This window comes from Aethalodelphis obliquidens, unplaced genomic scaffold (assembly GCF_003676395.1).
Source record: "Aethalodelphis obliquidens isolate GAN/ISIS:26980383/991018 unplaced genomic scaffold, ASM367639v1 scaffold65, whole genome shotgun sequence".
Classification (NCBI taxonomy): domain Eukaryota; kingdom Metazoa; phylum Chordata; class Mammalia; order Artiodactyla; family Delphinidae; genus Aethalodelphis; species Aethalodelphis obliquidens.
This window is the reverse complement of record NW_020838009.1, coordinates 8,622,326-8,643,099: the sequence shown is the minus strand read 5'-3', so window position 1 is coordinate 8,643,099 and position 20,774 is coordinate 8,622,326. Positions and strand designations below refer to the sequence as shown.

Genomic DNA, 20,774 nt, shown 5'->3' with positions numbered 1-20,774 from the left:
GTGTCTCAGATACGACACCAAAAATACTAGCAACCAAAGCGGGGCCAAAATTGATGAATAAAGCTTCGTTAAAATTAAAAACTTTTGTGCTACAAAGGAGGACACTATCAAGAAAGCAAAGAGACAACCCACGGAATGAAGAAAATATTTGCAAATCATACATCTCATCAGGGTCTAACATCTAGAATGTATAAAGAACTCATAGCTCAACAGTTAAAAAAAACACCTCATTATAAAATGAGCTAAGGATTTAAAGAGATATTTGTCCAAAGAAAATATAAAAGAGCCAATAAGCTCAACATCATTAGAGAAATCAAAAAAACAATGGGGGACTCCACTGGTGGCGCAGTGGTTAAGAATTTGCCTGCCAATGCAGGTGACACGGGTTCAATCCCTGGTCCTGGAAGATCCCACATACCTTGGAGCAACTAAGCCCGTGTGCCATAACTACTGAGCCTGCGCTCTGGAGCCCACGAGCCACAACTACTGAAGCCCACGCACTCTAGGGCCCGTGCTCTGCAACAAGGAGAAGCCACTGCAGTGAGAAGCCCAAGCACCACAACAAAGATCAAAAATATAATAAAAAGTACTGATGAGGATATGGAAAAACTCAAACCCTCATACATTGCTGGTGGGAATGTAAAATGGTGCAGCTGCTTTGGAAAACAGTTTGGCAGTTTCTCAAAAAGTTAAACACTGAGATACTACACATGATCCACAAACTCACTCCAGGTATATACCTAAGAAAACTGAAAACATATTTCCATACAAAAACTTCTATATGAATGTTCTTAACAGTGTTTGTTATTCATAATAGTCAAAAGTAGAAACAACCCAAATACCCATCATCTTAATGGATAAAGAAAATGTAACATGTCCATATAATGGAATATTATTCAGCCAGAAAAAGGAATGATGTACTGATTCATGGTACAACATGGATGGATCTTGAAAATACTATGCTAAGTGAAAGAAGCCAAACTTGAAAGATCACATATTACATCATTCCATACATGAAATATACAGGGTAGGCAAATCCACAGAGACCAAAAGTAAATTAGTGGTTGCTAGGCAATGGGGGAACTGCAGATGGGAGTGATGTTTAATGGGTAGGGGTTTTCTTTTTGGTGTGATGAAAATGTTCTGGAACTAGGTAGTGGTGATGGTTTCAGAATTTTGTGAGCACACTAAAACCACTGAATTGTACATTTTAAAATGGTGGACATATTATACATGAATTTTATCTAAAATGTCATACTCTAAGCACCTCCACTTCAAGAAGTCAGAAAAAGAACAGTAAATAAAACCCAAAAGAAAGCAATAGGAAAAAAAGAAAAAAACTAATGCCATATAAAAGTATGAGAGTGGGGTAAGAAATTCAAAGCCAAAAGTTCATCTTTAAAACAATTAATAAACCTGACAAAGAAAAAAAAGCACAAATTACCAATGTCAAGCATGTCAGTAATTCTACCACCAACAAAATGAAACAGCAATCTACTGAATGGAAGAAAATACCTGCAAGTCACATATGTGATAAGAGGTTAATATTCAAAATACATAGAAAATTTATACAACTCAATAGCAAAAAAATAATAATAATAATTAAATGAAAAAATAAGCAGAGGGTCTGACTACACATCTTCCAAAGAAGATATACAGATGGCCAAGCAGTATATAAAAAGATGCTCTACATGCCACTAATCATCAGGGATATGCAAATCAACACCACAATGAGATTATCACCTTACACTTGTTAGAATGGTGATTATCAAAAAGACAAAAAGTAATGAGTGTTGGTGAGGACGTGGAGAAAAGGGAACCCTTGTGCCCTGTCGGTGAGAATTTAAATTGGTGTAGCCACTACAGGAAACAGTATGGAGGTTCCTCAACAAATTAAATCTAGAATTATCATATGATCCAGCAATTCTATTTCTGGGTATTTATCTGAAGAAAACGAAAACACTAACTTGAAAAGATATATGCACCCCCATGTTCACAGTGGCATTATTTACAAGAGCCAAGAAATGTAAACAACCTGCGTGTGTTCACGGACAGATGAATGGGTAAGTAAAATGTGGGGTGTGTGTGTATACAAAGAATATTATTCAGCTGTAAAAGAAAAGTGAATCTTGCCATTTGTGACAGCATGTACGGAGGGCATTATGCTAAGTGAGATAAGTCAAAGAAAGACAAATACTATATGATCTCACTTACATGTGGAATCTAAAAATGAAAAAAGAAAAGTTACCACCAAGCTCGCAGATACAGAGATAGATTGGTGGTCGTCAGAGGTGGGGGGTGGGGGGAAGTGGGGAGTGAAGAAACTCAAAAGGTATAAACTTCCAGTTATAAAATAAATAAGTCAAAGGGATGTAATGTACAGCATGGTGACTACAGTTAATAGTACTGTACTGTGGGCTTCCCTGGTGATGCAGTGGTTGAGAATCCGCCTGCCAATGCAAGGGACACAGGTTGGAGTCCCGGTCCGGGAAGATCCCACATGGTGCGGAGCAACAAAGCCTCTGTGCCACAACTACTGAGACTGTGCTCTGGAGCCCGTGAGTCACAACTACTGAGCCCACGTGCTGCAACTGCTGAAGTGCACCTGGAGCTGGCGCTCCACAGCAAGAGAGGCCACCGCAATGAGAAGCCCGCGCATGACAACAAAGAGTAGCCCCCGCTCTCCACAACTGGAGAAAGCCCATGTGCAGCAACGAAGACCCAACACAGCCAAAGATAAATAAAATAAATATTTTTTAAAATTCAATGTTAAAAAAATATATATATACTGGGCTTCCCTGGTGGCGCAGTGGTTGAGAGTCCGCCTGCCAATGCAGGGGACACGGGTTTGTGCCCCAGTCCGGGAAGAGCCCACTTGCCGCGGAGCGGCTAAGCCCATGAGCCATGGCCGCTGAGCCTGCGCTTCCGGAGCCTGTGCTCCGCAATGGGAGAGGCCACAACAGTGAGAGGCCCGCATACCGCAAAAAAAAAAAAAAAAAAAGGAAAAACAGAAATCAATAAAATTGTCCCTGAAAAAGACCTAATGGCAGATATGCTAGACAAAGAATTTAAAACAATGGTCTTAAAGATACTCAAAGAACTAAAGGAAGATGTAATGTCAAGAAGACAATGTGTGAAATGGAACAATGGAAATGTCAATAAAGAAATAGAAAACCTAGGGAACTCCCTGGCAGTACAGCGGTTAGGACTCCACCCTTTCACTGCCAATGGCCCAGGTTCAATCCCTGGTCAGGGAACTAAGATCTCACAAGCTACACAGTGCAGCCAAAAAAAAAAAAAAAAAAAAAAGACAGCCTAAAAAAAAAAAGAAATTCTGAAGCTGAAAAATGCAGTAACTGAAATGAAAATTTCACTAAAGGGATTCAAAAGAATATTTGAGCAGGCAGAAGAATTAGTGATCCTGAAGATGGGACAATGAAAATTATAAAGGCTGAGGATCAGAAAGAAAAAAAGATTTAAGATATGTGAACAGAACCTCAGGGACCTGTGGGACCCCATAAGTAGACTAACAAATGCATCATGAGAAGCCCAAGAGAAGGAGTGGGGTGGTGGGGAGGGAAGTGGAGAGAATATTTATAGAAATAATGGTTGGAAACTTCTGAGATTTGATTTAAATGAATATAAATACTGAAGGTCAAAATACTCCAAGTGAGGTGAACTGAGAGACTCACATCAAGACGCATTATATGGGCTTCCCTGGTGGCGCAGTGGTTGAGAGTCCGCCTGCCGATGCAGGGGACACGGGTTCGTGCCCTGGTCCAGGAAGATCCCACATGCCACGGAGCGGCTGCACCCGTGAGCCATGGCCACTGAGCCTGCGCGTCCAGAGCCTGCTGCTCCGCAACGGGAGAGGCCACGACAGTGAGAGGCCCGCGTTTCGCAAAAAACAAGACGCATTATAATCAAATTTTTAAGAGACAAAGACAAAGAGAACCTTGAAAGGAGCAGAGAGAAGCAAATCATCACCTACAAGGATCCTCAGTAAGATTATCAACAGATTTCTTATCGAAAGGTTTTGATGCCAGAAAACTGAGGGCTGATATATTCAAACTGCTAAAAGAAAAAAACTGTTAACTGAGAATCCTGTATCCAGCATAACTGTCCTTCAAAAGTGAGGGAAAAATCAAGACAGCTCCAGAAACAAAAGCTGAGGGAGCTCAGGACCACCAACCTGTCCTGCAAGAAATACTCAAGGGAGTCTTGAAAGGTGAAATGAAAAGACACTGGACAGGAACCTGAAGCTGCATGGAGGAAAAAAGATCTCAATAAAGGTAAATACACGGGCCAATTATAAAACCTAGTTTGATTGTAACATGGTTTGTAGCTGCATCCTTTTTCTACATGATTTAGGCTATAAGGCATATAGGAAAAAAACAACACAATGACAAATGTCAATCTTCTCCTTATCAGCAATTAAATGATGTAAATGGATTAAACCAGGGATCCCCAACCCCCAGACTACAGACCAGTACCAGTCCATGGCCTGTTAGGAACTGGGCCACAGAGCAGGAGGTGAGCGGGGGGGGGGGGCAAGCAAGCGAAGCTTCATCTGTATTTACAGCCGCTGATTCTGCTTTATGGTGAGTCATACAATTATTTAATTATATGTTACAATGTAATAATAATAGAAATAAAGTTCACAATAAATGTAATGCACTTGAATCATCCCGAAACCATCCCTGCCCCGTCCGTGGAAAAATGGTCTTCCACAAAACCAGTCCCTGGTGCCAAAAAGGTTGGGGACCACTGGATTAAACTCTCCAATCAAAAGACAGATATGCAGAATGGATAAAAACATATGACCCATATATGTCCTGTCTACAAGAGACTCAAGATCCAAAGAGACAAACAGAATGAAAGTGAAAGGACATAAAAAGATATTCCATGCAAACAGTAACCAAAAGAAAGCAGTGGTGGCTATACTAATGTCAGACGAAATAGACTAAGTCAAAAAAGGTTAAAACAGACAAAAAAGGACATTATATGTTAATAAAAGACTCAATATAGGGCTTCCCTGGTGGCGCAGTGGTTGAGAATCTGCCTGCCAATGCAGGGGACACAGGTTCGAGCCCTGGTCTGGGAAGATCCCACATACCGTGGAGCAACTAGCCCTGTGAGCCAAAATTACTGAGCCTGCGCGTCTGGAGCCTGTGCTCCGCAACAAGAGAGGCCGCGATAGTGAGAGGCCTGCGCACCGCGATGAGGAGTGGCCCCCACTTGCCGCAACTGGAGAAAGCCTCGCACAGAAACGAAGACCCAACACAGCCATAAATAAATAAATAAATTTAAAAAAAAAAAAAAAGACTCAATATAGCTAGATGATATATATACTACTTATAAACATTTATGCACCTAATGACAGACCATCAAAACATATGAAGCAAAAACTAAGAATTGAAGGGAGAAATAGATGGTTCTACACTAATAGCTGGAGATTTAAATATCCCACTCACAATAATGAACAGAACAACCAGACAGAAGACATTTAAATAAGCAAATACAAGACCTCAGCAACAAAATAAACCAACTATATCTAAGAAACCTATATGGAACATTCTACCCAACAACAAATGCACATTCCCAAGTGCATATGGGACATTTTCCATATGTTAGGCCACAAATTAAGTCTCAATCGATTTTAAAAGATATCATACAAAGTATCTTCTCTGACAACAACAGGATGGAGTTAGAAATAATAACGAAAATAAAACTGAAAAATTCACAGAACTGTGGAAACTGAATAACATACTTTTAAACAACCAATGGATCAAAGAAGAAATGAGAACGGAAATCAGAAAACATTTAGAGACAAATGAGAAAAACACAACATACAAAAACTTAAGGGATGCAGCAAAAGTGAAGGAAATTTATATCTATAAAAGATCATATTAAAAACAAGAAAAAACTCAAATCAACAACCTAACTTTACAACTTAAGGAACTAAAAAAAAGAACAAACTAAACCAAAGCTAGGAGAAGGAAGAAAATAATAAAGATTAGAGCAGAAATAAACAACACAGAAAACAGAACAACAACACAGAAAAGTCAATAAAATCATAAGTTGGTTTTTTGAAAAGATCAACAGAAACGAAACTTTATCTAGATGGACTAAGAAAATCTGGAGAGAAGACTCAAATTTCTAAATCAATAATGAAGGTGGGGACGTTACTACCTATTCCACAGAAATAAAAGAATTAAAAGAGTACTGTGAACAACTATATACCCCAAAATTTGATAACCTAGATGCAGCGGACAAACTCCTAGAAACATAACTTACAAAGACTAAATCACAAATAGACAATCTGAATCTATGTATTACTAGTAAGGAGATTGAATCAGTAATCAAGACTCTCCCAACAAAGAAAACTTCTGGACCTGATGGTTTCACTGGTGAATTCTATCAAACATTTAAACAATAATTAATACCAACTCTTCTCAAACTTTTCCAAAAAACTGAAGAGGAGGGAACACTTCCCAATTCATTCTATGAAACCAGCATAATCCTGATACCATAAAAAGACACTACTAGAAAACTACAGACCAATACCCTTTATGAACACTGATGTAAAAATCCCCAACAAAATACTAGCAAACAGAATTCAACAGCACACTAAAAGAATTATACACCATGACCAAGCTGGATTTATTCCTGGAGAGCCAAGGATGGTTCAACATACAAAAATAAAAACACACACACAAAAAAGACAAAACAAAAAGCCAGTGTAATACACCACATCAACAAAATGAAGGGAAAAAAACCACATGATCAACTCAGTTGATGCAGAAAAGCATTTGTCAAAATTCAACACTTCTTCATGATCACTCAACAAAATAGGAATAGAAGGAAATTACCTCCACATAATAAATGCCATGTATGTAAAACCCACAGAAAACATCATATTCAATGGTGAAAGACTGAAAGCTTTTTCTCTAAGATCAAGAACAAGGCAAAGATGCCTGCTTTCACATTTCTTTCAACATAGTACTGGAAGTTCCACCCAGAGCAATTAATTAGGCAAGAAAAAGAAATAAAAGGCATCCAAGTTGGAAAGGAAGAAGTAAAATTATCTCTGAGGAGAATACACTCTTATATGCAGAAAATCCTAGACTCCACAAAAATACTTGTTAGAACTAATAAATGAATTCAGCAAAGCAACAGATAAGAAGCCAACACACAAAAACAAGTTGCAATTATATACACAAATAACGAACAATCTGAAAAGGAAATTACAAAAACAATTCCATTTATAATAGCATCAAAAAGAGTAAAATACTTAGGAATTAACTTAGCCAAGAAGATAAAAGACTTGTACAATGAAAACTACAAAACACTGCTGTAAGAAATTAAAGATGACATAAGTAAATGTAAACACGTCCCATGTTCATGAACTGGAAGACTTAATATCGTTAAATTGTCAATACTACCCAAAGTGATCTAAAGCTTCAGTGCAATCCCTATCAAAACCCCAATAACATTTTTTTGCAGAAAAAGAAAAATCCATCCTAAAATTCATATGGAATCTCAAGTGACCCGAATAGCCAAAACAATCTTGACGAAGAACAACAAAACACAAGGACTCACGTTTCCTGGTTTTAAAACTTACTACAAAGTTACACTAATCAAAACAGTATAGTATTAGCATAAAGACAGACATATAGACCAATGGAATAGAAGGCCTGGAAATAAACCCTTGCATATATGGTCAAATGATTTTTAACAGGAATGCCAAGATTATTCAATGGGGGGAAAGTACAGTCTTTCCAACAAATGGTGCTTGGAGAACTGGATATCCACCTTCAAAAGAATGAAGTTAGACCCTCACCCAACACCATTTTACTCTAAGTGGATCAACGACCAAAATATAAAACCTAAAACAATAAAACTCTTGGAGGAAAACACAGGACAAAACCTTCATGACACTGGGTTTAGCAATGATTTCTTGACTATGACTCCACAGGCACAAATAACAAAAGAAAAAACAATCAGATTTCATGAAAATGTAAAAACTTTGTACATCAAGAGACACAGAGTAACAAGTCAACCCACAGAACTGGAGAAAATATTTGCAAATCATACATCTAATAAGGAATTAATATCCAGAATATATAGAGAACTCCTAAAACTCAACAAGAAACCAAACCACCCAATTTACAAGTGGACAAAGGGCTTGTAACGGACACTTCTACAAAGAAGATACAGAAATGGCCAATAAGCACATGAAAAGATGCTAAACATCACTAATCACTAGAGAAATGAAAATCAATACTATAAGATAACACCTGGGCTTCCCTGGTGGCGCAGTGGTTGAGAGTCCACCTGCCGATGCAGGGGACACGGGTTCGTGCCCCGGTCCGGGAGGATCCCACATGCCACAGAGCGGCTGGGCCCGTGAGCCATGGCCGCTGAGCCTGCACGTCCAGAGCCTGTGCTCCGCAACGGGAGAGGCCACAACAGTGAGAGGCCCGCGTACCGCAAAAAACAACAACAACAACAACAAAAAAAAAGGTAACACCTCACACCCATTAGGATGGCCACATTAAAAAAAAAAGGAAACAAGTGTTGGTGAGGGTGTGGAGAAACTGCAACCCTTGTGCACTACTGGTAGGGATGTAAAACAGTATAGCCTCTGTGGAAAACAGTATGGCAATTCCTCAAAAAATTAAAAATAGAATTACCATGTGATCCAGCAATAACACCTCTTGGTATATACCCAAAAGAGTTGAAAGCAGGATCTCAAAAAAATATTTGTACATCCATGTTCATTCACAGCAGCGTTGTTCACAATAGATAAAATGTGGAAGCAACCCAAGTATCCATCGATAAATGAATGAATAAGCAAAATGTGGTACATATGTACAATGGAATACGTTATTCAGCCTGAAAAAGGAAGAAATTCTGCTAAATACTGGAACATGGATAAACCTTGAGGACATTATCCTGAGTGAAGTAAAGTCACAAAAAACACTGTATGATCCCACTTACCTGAGGTAGTCAAAACCATAAAGACAGAAAATATAATGGGGGTTGCCAAGGACTGGGGGGAAGGAAGAATGGGGAGTTATTGCTTAATAGGTATACAGTTTCCTTTTTACAAGATGAAGAGAGTTAGGCAGATGGATGGTGGTGACTTTTGCACAACTATGTGAATGTATCTAATACCACTGAACTGTACACTTAACAATGGTGAAGATGGTAAATTTTATTTTGCCACAATAAAAAAGAAAAAACTCTTAGATGTTATCAATACTGAATGTGGGAGCAGACTTTATTTGAAATTTTTTTTTTTTGGCCGCACCACACAGCAGGCAGGGATCTTAGTTCCCCAACCAGGGATTGAACCCACACCCCCTGCAGTGGAAGCACAGAGTCTTAACCACTGGACCACCAGGGAAGTCCCAGTAGTTCAACTTTTAAAAATACATGACCCCAGGGCTTCCCTGGTGGCACAGTGGTTAAGAACCTGCCTGCCAATGCAGGAGACACAGGTTCACGCCCTGGTCCGGGAAGATCTCACGTGCTGCGGAGCAACTAAGCCCGTGCACCACAACTACTGAACCTGCACTCTAGAGTCCGTGAGCCACAACTACTGAGCCCATGTGCCGCAACTACTTAAGTCCGTGCACCTAGAGCCCATGCTCCACAACGAGAAGCCACCGCAATGAGAAGCCCGTGCACCGCAACGAAGAGTAGCCCCCACTCGCCGCAACTAGAGAAAGCCCGTGCACAGCAACAAAGACCCAATGCGACCAAAAACAAATAATAAATTAATTAAAAAGAAAACAAAACATGACCCGAGCAATGCTCTCATGACTGCATTCTTCATATACACACACCACCATAATCACTGCCACCATTTAGTAAGTGCAGTTATAGGCATTATTCTAGGTACTCAATACACGTATCTTAAGCTTCACAAAAATCCTATAAATGGGTAGTATTACTATGCCTGTGTTACAGAAATTTAATCTCTATGGTTAGAGCAAATCAGTAACACAGCCACCATTTGTTCTCAAGTAACCTGCATCCAGAGCCTGCACTTTACTTTGTGTAGGTTTATTATGAAATGGGCAAATTTAATATGCTTTTTCAAAACTATACTTTAACCTCCCCACTTCAGAATACGTGTTTACATTTATACCACCATATAGTGGGTTAACAAACAATCTGGAAGAACCAAGAATGGCTCTATTAGATGGAGCAAGATCAAACAGACAATAGAACACGTTAGGCAGAAGAATGTGAAAAAGTTTTCAGAGGTGATAACCAAGCCAATCTTGAAAAAGGGTAGGATTTTTTTTCTAGGTAGAGAATACTCAATTAAGTATTCTGCTTAACAATTCTTCTATGTACCAGAATAGCATTCCCTCCATGATTTCACCTAACTCAGTGATTTTAATTATATACTAATATATAAAAGAATCTCAAGAAACACACCAGACAGTATAAAGGAAAAGAACCCTGGGGCACACTTCTAGAGACCTTTTCTGGGTTGACAGCAGATCATATATGCTACATGTATTCTTTTAACTGAAGAAAATATTTTATAATATGAACAAAAACAAAATTAAGTTAGCTTTATACCCTGAGTGACTGAAATTTTGAAGTGTGACAATAATTAAGGTCTGCAAAGATATGGAGAAAAGCTCTCATGAAATCCTGACTGGATTGTAAATTGATAAATTCACTTTGAAAAAGAAGTCAGCAACTTAAAGTTTAAAGATAGTATACCTAATTACCCTGCAATTCACATCTAGGCACATATGCTAAAGAAATTCTTGTTACATGCACACAAGGAGATATAAACAATGATGTTCACCAAAATACTGTTTACAACAGCAGAAAATTGGAAGAGACCTAAACATCTACCAGCAGAGGATCAGGTAAATAATGTATATATTTATGTAAAATACTAATACACAGCAATTCAAATGCACTGGTTTGACTTAAATATCGATATGGACACAGTGTAAATGTAATGATACACTGGGGGTGGGTAGCATATACCAGAAAGACAATATATGTTATACTATTTATGTAAAACCTTTAAAGCAGGGGTCCCCAACCCCCAGGCCTCGGACCAGCACCAGTCTGCGGCCTGTTAGGAACCGGGCCACACAGCAGGAGATGAGCAGCAGGCAGGCGAGCGAGCTGCCGCTCCCCATCGCTCGCATTACCGCCTGAACCACCTCCCCGATCCCATCCGAGGAAAAACTGTCTTCCACAAAACTGGTCCCTGGTGCCAAAAAGGTTGGGGACCGCTGCTTTAAAGCACGACATTTAGATAGAGGTATAAGGGGTCTTCTTAGGTGCTGGTAACATTCTGTTTCTTAATTTGAGCTACAGTTACATGGGTGTTTCTTTGTGATAATTCACGCCATTGTATACTTACTTGTGTACCTTCCTGAATGTATGTTCTATTTACATAAAAAATTAAAACACACAAAGCAATGTTTATGGACAAATACGTAAAAGTATAAAGGAAATACACGAACTTTAGGAGAGTTGTTATCTCTAGAAGAGAGAGTAGGGGGACTTCCCTGGTGGTCCAGTGGTTAAGCACCCGTCTTCCAAAGCAGGGGACGGGGGTTGGATCCCTATTCGGGGAACCAGGATCCCACATGCCACGGGGCAACTAGGCCCGTGAACTCTAGAGCCCGCATGCCCCAACTAGAGAGCCTGCATGCTGCAACTACTGAGCCCACGCACTCCAGAGCCTACATGCCACAACTAGAGAGAAGCATGCACACCGCAACAAAGAGCCCTTGCACTGCAACAAAAGATCCCACATGTTGCAACTAAAGACCCGACTCAGCCAAATAAATAAATATTTTTTAAAAAAGATGGCGCTGGCCTCAAGGAGACTAGGGGAAACAGACAAACACAACAAACGCAAAGTTTTATTTGATGTTTCATGTTGCCTCAAAAAGTTTCAAACATGTCAAAATCTTAACACTTGTTAAAGATGGGTGGTAGATACAGAGATAATTGATTTTCTACTCGTTTCTCTATTTTGAAATATTTAATAGTTAAAAATTCTCTACAAAAGCAAAACAAGTACATTTAAATCCCACCATTCAGAGATAACTGCTGTTTTTAAAATGTTGACAGATCTACTGAGGTATAACTGACTTAATAAACTGCACATATTTAAAGTGCAAATTTTGATGTTTCAGTATGTTACTTCCATGGAACCACCACCACAATCAAGATAATGAATATATCCATCATCCCCAAGTTTCCTCATGCCCCTTTGTAATCCCTCCCCTTCCCCGTCCCTGTGCCCCTTTCCCCAGCAAACTACGGATCTGCTTTCTGTCACTACAGACTAGTTTGTATTTTCTAGAATTCTATGTAAATAGAATTTTAAGTATATTCTCTTTTTTTGTCAGGCTTCTTTCACTGAGTATAATTACCCTGAGAATCATCTATGCTGTGGCACACAATGATAAATAATATTCTTTTGTATGGACATGCCACCATTTGTTTATCCATTTCCCAACTGATGGACATTGGGGTTGTGTCCACTTTGTTGGCTATCACAAATAAAGAGGTTATGAACGTTTGTGTACAAGTCTGTCTGTGGATATATGCTTTCATTTCTGTTGAGTGTGACTAGTACTGCCTAAAACTGTCAAGGTCATCAAAAACAAGGAAAGTGAGAAACTGTCACAGTCTAGAAGAGCCTAAACAGACATGGGACTAAATATAATATGGGATCTTGGTACAGAAAAAGGACATGAGGCAAAAAATAAGAAAATCAAAATTAAATATGCACTATAGTTTCAATACTGTTTCATTAGTTGTGACAAATGTGACAGAAATTCACCATACTAATGTCAGATGTTAACAACAGGGGAAACTGGATGGGAATATATACAAGAACTCTTTGCACTACTTTTGTAATTTTTCTATAAATCAAAAACTATTCTAAAACAAAATTTTCTTTAAAAAATCTATGAGTAGAACTGCTAGGTCATATGGTAGGTAAGTGTTTAACTTTTTAGGAATCTACCAAACTGTTTTCCAAACAGTTGTACCATTTTGCATTCCCCCCAGCAGTTTATGAAAGTTCCAGATCTTCCACATTCATGTCATTCTTGGCATGGTCAGTCTTCTTAATTTCAGACATTCTAAAAGGTGTGTACATCATTAATATTTTAATATAAAAAAATTTGGTGTACATTTTGCCAAGATATGTGTGTACACGCACATGCATATTTTTTTCAAACAAGATCAGCACGATCAGATTTCCTGGTTCCTATTGGAAAATGGGCAGCTGCCTAAATCCAAATCTCTCCATATATCCTCCAAAAACCACATGGATCAACAAAAGTGAATAAAACCACTCGCAGACTGAAACTACAGAACATTTAGAAAACAGAATACCATAAACTTAAATTTGCATGTAAGAGGGACTCAAATTTCCAAAACTCAACAGTATGTACATCCAGCTCTGGAGCCCACATTAGAAAAGACCATCAGGCAGCAACTAAACAGAAAACGACACACACAAAAATCATTTACAGTAGCATTAGACAGACACCTACCCAGACCTAGAGATGAACCTAAAAAAGGATGTCCAAGATGTCTATAAAACATTGAGAAAAAGTAAAGACCTGATAAATGAAAGGATACAACTTTATGAATTCAAAGATTTGTCATCAACATACCAATTTTCTACAAATTTATTCACAGATTCAATGAAATCTCAATCAAAATTCCAGCAGAGTTTGGGAGTGGGGGTTGGGGGGGTGGAACGACATGATACTGACAAGCTAAATCTATGACCATGTGGAAATGCAAAAATCCAAGAGGAACCAAGAATCATGAAGGACAAAGCCAGAGGACTTCACTACCAAATATCAAAATCTACTATAAAGTTGTAGTAACTAAGACAAGGACAGATAAACAGCTCAATGGAAGAAAACCGATATGCACATACAACATATATACTTGATTTATGAGAAAGGTGACAGCAGTGCAATGAAAAGGGATTTTTTTTTTTCAACATAGTACTGGGTCAACTGGCTATCTATACAGAAAAAAATGAATCTTGACCTTCCACCATGTACAAAATTAATCCCAGATGGGTTGGAAATCTAAGAGTGAAAGGTAAAACAATAAGTTTTTAAAACGAGACACAAAATATCTTCATGACTTTGGAATAGGGAAACATTTCTTAAACAGGACACAAAGCATTAACCATATTTGAAAAGTCGATAAACTGGACATCATTAAAACTTAAATTATGTTATTCAAAATATACCAATTAAAAGCATAAAGAGGGCTTCCCTGGTGGCGCAGTGGTTGAGAGTCCGCCTGCCGATGCAGGGGACACGGGTTCGTGCCCTGGTCCGGGAGGATCCCACATGCCACAGAGCGGCTGGGCCTGTGAGCCATGGCCGCTGAGCCTGCGCGTTCGGAGCCTGTGCTCTGCAACGGGAGAGGCCACAACAGTGAGAGGCCCACATACCGCAAAAAAAAAAAAAAAGTATAAAGACAAGCTACAGGTTGGGAGAAAACATTTTTATTCTATATATCAAAGAACTCATATGCAGAATATATAAACAGTAAACAGGAAAGAGCAACAAGTAAATAGGAAAAAGGCAGGTAACCATAAAGAAATATTAGGGTAAGACCTGAAAAGGCACTTCAGGAAAGCGGATATCCAAAGGTCAACAGACATATGAAAAGGTGTTCAACTTCATGAGTCATCAGGGAAATGAAAATTAAAACCGCAATAGAGATGCCATTACATACTCACCAAAATGACCAGTGAAAAAGACAATACCAATTGTTAGTGAGGATGTGGAACTAACCCAAACCATCTGACATTGTCACAAGTGTAAACCGGTGCACTTGCTGTGAAAAACTGGCAGCATCTATTAATGCTGAAATCACACATACCCTATAAGCCAACACTCTCCTAGGAGCACACCCAAAAGAAGTAAGTTCAGCAAAAGACATGCTCATAGCAGCACTATTCATAATGGCCCCAAATGTCTATTAACAGTAGAATGAATAAGCCAGAATGAATATTCATACAACAGAATACAGTATAGCAGTGGGAACAAATGATCCACAACTACTGGCTGTGATATGGATGAATTTCACAGCTGAAGAGTACATATTTATGATTCTATTTATGTAAGTTCAAAACCAGGCAGAACTAATGTATGCATCTAAAAGTCAGCATGGTGGTTTACCCTTCACTAGTTAAAGAGACTGCAGAGTTTCTGGGGGTTTCTGGTCTATTGCCTCTATATATGAGTGGATATATACAAGATGTGTTTGGTATGTGAAAATTCATTGAATTTGCATATTTATCATAGTAAAAGTATCATACATACTTTTCTGTACGTATGTTATACTTGGATTAAAAGTTAAATTTTTAACTGCTAAAGCCATATATTAAGGTTCTACAAAATATTTATTTTGTGGGAAACAAGACTTCCCGAGAGTAATTTCAACTGTCGCCTGTTAGCTGGGGCTGAATATAGTAAAATTATTATTATTTGTTTTTTGGCTGCATTGGGTCTTTGTCGCTGCACACGGGCTTTCCCTACTTGCGGCAAGCGGGGGCCACTCTTCGCTGCGGCGCGCGGGCCCCTCACCACGGCGGCCTCTCCTGTTGCAGAGCACAGGCTCCAGGCCTGCAGGCTTCAGCAGTTGTGGCACACGGGCCCAGTAGTTGTGGTGCACAGGTTCTAGAGCTCAGGCTCAGTAGTTGTGGCACACGGGCTCAGTCACGCTGCGGCATGTGGGATCCTCCTGGACCAGGGCTCGAACCCGTGTCCCCCTCACCGGCTGGCAGATTCCCAACCACTGTGCTACCAGGGAAGTCCCCGAATACAGTAAAATTTATTTCAGAATAGCTTTTCAGACAATTTACTGATGATACTCCAGAATAAAAAAGGAAACCATCTCAGTCAGAAATTCAATACATCTGTACAATTATACACTTCTTTGGTCCTAAATTGAAAGTCAGCAGTTCATCTAGATCTGGGTGCCAGTTACATGCTTGTGTTCAGTTGGAGACGGTGTGAGCTCTTCACTTATGATATGTACTTTTCTGTATGTGTATTACACTTAAATAAAAAAATCTTAATCAGTGTTTCAGTCCCACACCTTACTGTGAACTACTTTGACTAATCTTTCCCTTTTCTCAGGGAGTTAACATGAAACTTTTTCCTCCAGTCACTGCCTCCAGCCCATCCAGTAGTTAAGATGTCCCTTAACCTCATCTTACCAATTTTCACATTTTACAGACACTAAATAAATACTCAGTTCATTTATGCTTTAATCACATGTCCATTTACAGCCCATTTCCCTCCTTCCTCAGAGTTTAATATTGATAGATTATGGTTTAAGGGACCAGGGAGTGGGGAAAGGGCCCTCTAGGTAGCAGACACCCCTCTCATGACAAGTTGCTTGTGTAAGGGATCCGGCTCTAGCCTACCCTTCCAGCCCCATCCCAACTCCTACCACCCCATACACAACAACAAGGGCCATCTTGGTGGGATGCTAGCCCAAAAGCTCAGGTCTTCTGCAACTTCTCCTGAACCACAGAAAGTCACAACTTCCCTGTGTGTCAACTGGTGGGATCAGACAGCTCCAGCCACCCTCCACCCTCGTCCCTCCCTGCCCCACATCTTCTCTCAATTTCTCTTTCATCTCTACTCAGTCAAGGACAGAGAGCAAGTCTGCTGCCTAACAATGGGCTCAACCTTGCCTTCCTTCTTGGAAGCCCCCTCAACCTATACAAATGCTTCTCATGGAAGACACTTCCAGACTTGCTTGGCTTGACAGCGGAAGCAGCATTGCGCCCCACTGTGCTCCACTAAGAGGGGAGGGAATCACTTCAAATGCTGCCCTCCCTAAGCAGTCTTCTTACATAGACCAGGGAAAGGCTGAGATGATGTTTGTGGTAGTAGGGACAGCTCTGTGACCTCTTCCTATCTGTGAAGCCAGTGAGGTGTACCTGGCTCCAACTCTTGGGGACTGTCATTGTACCACAGGTCATTTAACAACACCTCTTCAATTTCAGCTTTGGACCCCAATGCTAATTCTGAAGCGACAGTAGAAAAAAAAAAAAAATCTACTCAACATCCAGTTACAATGAAATGGCTTTCTCTTCTTCAAGGCACGTTTCAAATGCTGCTTCATCCAAAAGTGTTTCCTAGTTCCCTAACCAGTACAGTCTCTCCTTCCTTTGACCCTGCCACAGCACTTTCCCAATAATACCTTATCAACTGAGCGTGTAGTTCTGATACTACTCTCACTGCATACTATATGTAATGAAATTTTGTCACAGCTAACACACAACCTTGCAAATGACAATGCAAACATTTGCTCAAATGAAAAAAATAAATGGTACATAACTATTGCAAAGTTAGGTATACCTATACGAAACAAGGTGTGCAATTAAAATTAAATTCGCCTATGCAAAATTCAAACAGCAATGTGAAACACTGTGCCAACATACACCATTTTTAACAAGTTGTTTTTATTATAAAACATGTTTGGGGACTGCCCTGGTGGCGCAGTGGTTAAGAATCTGCCTGCCAATGCAGGGGACACGGATTTGAGCCCTGGTCCGGGAAGATCCCACATGCCGTGGAGCAACTAAGCCCATGAGCCACAACTACTGAAGCCCATGCACCTACAACCTGTGCTCCGCAATAACAGAAGCCACCGCAATGAGAAGGCCACGCACCACAATGAAGAGTAGACCCCGCTTGCCACAACTAGAGAGAAAGCCCACGTGCAGCAACAAGGACCCAATACAGCCAAAAAATATAAATTAATTAATTAATTTATTTTTTAAAAACCCATGTCTGTCACAGAAGAACCAGTAGGGGAAAGCACACAGAAAACAAATTACCCATTACACCTTCACTGCTACATTTATGTCTTGTCATTCCAGTCTTTTTCTATACATATATACATACCTGAGACCATACTGTTTTGCACTTTGCTTTTTCACTTCAGGTACTGTGATTATCTATATCATTAAGTAGTCTTCTACAAACATCATATCAATAACTGCAGAGCATTCCACTGCATGGTTACTTCAGCTTTTGTTGTCATCAAATTGTCCCTAGTTATAATACTGTGATAACCAATCTTGTTCTTAGGTTTGTTTTTGTTTTTTTGCAGTACGCGGGCCTCTCCCTGTTGTGGCCTCTCCTGTTGCGGAGCACAGGCTCCAAACGCGCAGGCTCAGGGGCCATGGCTCACAGGCCCAGCCGCTCCGCGGCATGTGGGATCTTCCCGGACCGGGGCACGAACCCGCGTCCCCTGCATCAGCAGGCAGACTCTCAACCACTGCGCCACCAGCCCGCGTCCCCTGCATCAGCAGGCAGACTCTCAACCACTGCGCCACCAGGGAAGCCCTTGTTCTTAGGTTTTTATCATTCTGATTATCTCCTCAGGTAATAGGATTACTTCTGACCAGAAGCTGCAAATTCACGTTGAAGTTCCTCATGGAAAATACATGCCCAAGTTTACTTGCTCATTAACCACAAGGTGGGTTTTCCTGCTGGGGAAACCTGGGAAAGCTGCTCTCTGCTCTAAGCCAGGCAGCCCTGCCTCACCACTCAAGACCAAGAGCCCACAGCCCTGCACTAACATCTCAGGTGGGGACAAGGAGAGAGCTGACCATACCGTGGGGGCTAGATATGTGCGAAGGACAGCCCAAGAACACCTTGACCAGAACCTCTCCTACAATCCCCTTGAGGTCCCTTCAAACTGCAGTACTGCTTTCCTTATTGAGCCCCCCAGGAGGACTCTGTGAGGCATTTGGGGAGGTACCATTCTGCCCTACGGCTGGAAAAACTATCTACTTTATCTCACTGCCCAAGGGCAACCTTACAAGCCAGGTTTCCCTATTTCTTCAAGGTACTCTTCTTGAACCCGTGCCCTGAGAAGACCCTGAAGAGGCCAAGAAGTCTGTACCTTGTAGTCTGGCCAGTCAGTGACCTGGGCAGAGTGGGATGGTAACACTTTCACCAGCACCTGGCATCTTGCCAGCGAGGCCACCGGGCGCCCTGGCCAACTGCAAACGTACACTCCTCAAAGCTCCTGTCTCACTGACCAGGAGCCTTCCCCTCACACAAGTCAACAACCTAGCATTAGCTGAAAAATACTTTGCTATAAACCATAAAAGTTCCAGCATGTCTGAAGCAACCCAGTGAAATTTAAGTCATTGTTGAGTGTCATTCTTATTGGAATATAACTCATGCAACTTTCTGAAAAGGAAAAAACAACGCATACATAGCAAGCAGGTTCTCTGAATTTTTAACTCAGCATAAGCTAAAGAATAAGGGTTAGCTCACAGCTGACTCCAAATAACAGAAAACATCACATGTATACTCTTTTGGAAGTTAGAAGAGACAAGATCCACCGGTGTCTCCCAGCCCCCATGCTCTTCTCTCATTTCCCTTCCAGCACAATTTAATAAATAAATTCCATGGGGCCATCTCCTTCCTAATGGACTTCTCCCTTAAACATTTAGCTACTTTATGTTCACATGCTCCTATATCTTTGTGGGAATTATTTCCAAGGCCAAGTTAAAAATAAATCAAAGAATTTGTAACTAAAAAACAGCAATTACCAGTCCTTGTTCTGAGAATCTGTTTTACCAAATATTTTCAAGGTCCGTTTACAAAATTAAAAACACGTTCACTTTCATCTAAAATAATTCAAACAAAAAATATTCCATCAACATTCCTATAATATGTTGCAACTCCCACAAAAAGATTATGAAACACTGTTAGGACACCCAAGCCTCCTTGTGAAGAATCATCTTCAGGAGATGCTCCCCTCTCCCCCACTATTCTGTGGAATATACTAAATACCATAAAAATCAAATGCTTGTTGACTTGCACTCATTTTGAAAGAAATTAAAACACTGAAGAGCTGCACCATCCCATACAGTAGCCACTAGTCACATGTGGCTACTGAGCACTTGAAGCTAATTCAAATTGAGCTGTGCTGTAAATGTAAAATATACACTGGATTTTGAAGTCTTAGTACTAACAAAAGAATATCTCATTAAAAGTTTTTTATGTTGATTACATGTTGACACGATATTTTGACTACGCTGGGTTAGATCAAGTATTACACTTTTTTAAACTTTCCTAATGCAGCTATTAGAAAATCTATCTTAACATATGTGACTCTACTGTAATTGTATATATAAACAGCCCTGTCACTTTGAACTATCCTTTTTCACCTAATCGTCTTGTGAATCATAAAAAAGATTTCTGTATTATAATCGAAGGAAGTCTTCACCCCAAAGGGGACCCAATCCACAAGGCAAACTACAAAAGGGGCAAGTGTTGTCAGAGATTCAAGGTCATTCTTCATAGGTGTGACCAGGAAGCTGCCTAGAAACAGCTGTGTACACATGCCTAGCACATCCAAGTTTTCAAATCTAAGTCACCTGGCAAATGATCATGGATTCCTCGATTTACAGGTGTAGTGCAGACTCTACTGAAATCCAGAGAATTATCCAATATGGCATTTATCCTTCGAAAGATATTGGCATTGCTACACGTGGAGAGCGCAGGTGCTTCCTGATTGTCCCAGCAATCTTTTATCCTTCCTGCGTCTTCCTCCTAGACGCAGAAAAAAGATGTTTAGATTTTCTACTCTCCCTTTTTCTTTTTTTTTTTTTTTTTTTTGGGGTCCCCGGCCCCCCCATTTTTTGCCTCTCCCCTTGCGGAGCACAGGCTCTGGACGCGCAGGCT

At 40.2% G+C, this 20,774-nt stretch overlaps 1 protein-coding gene across 1 annotated transcript in view; it reads right to left on the bottom strand.

The window, feature by feature from the left end:
* Nucleotides 1–20,652, bottom strand: part of CPEB1 (cytoplasmic polyadenylation element binding protein 1) — an 83,487-nt gene extending 62,835 nt beyond the window's left edge. Inside the window, exon 1 of the mRNA XM_027089224.1 lies at nucleotides 20,468–20,652. The gene's annotated coding sequence lies outside the window, so the exon portion shown is untranslated. The remainder of the gene's footprint in view (nucleotides 1–20,467) is intronic.
* Between the last annotated feature and the right edge of the window lie 122 nt (nucleotides 20,653–20,774).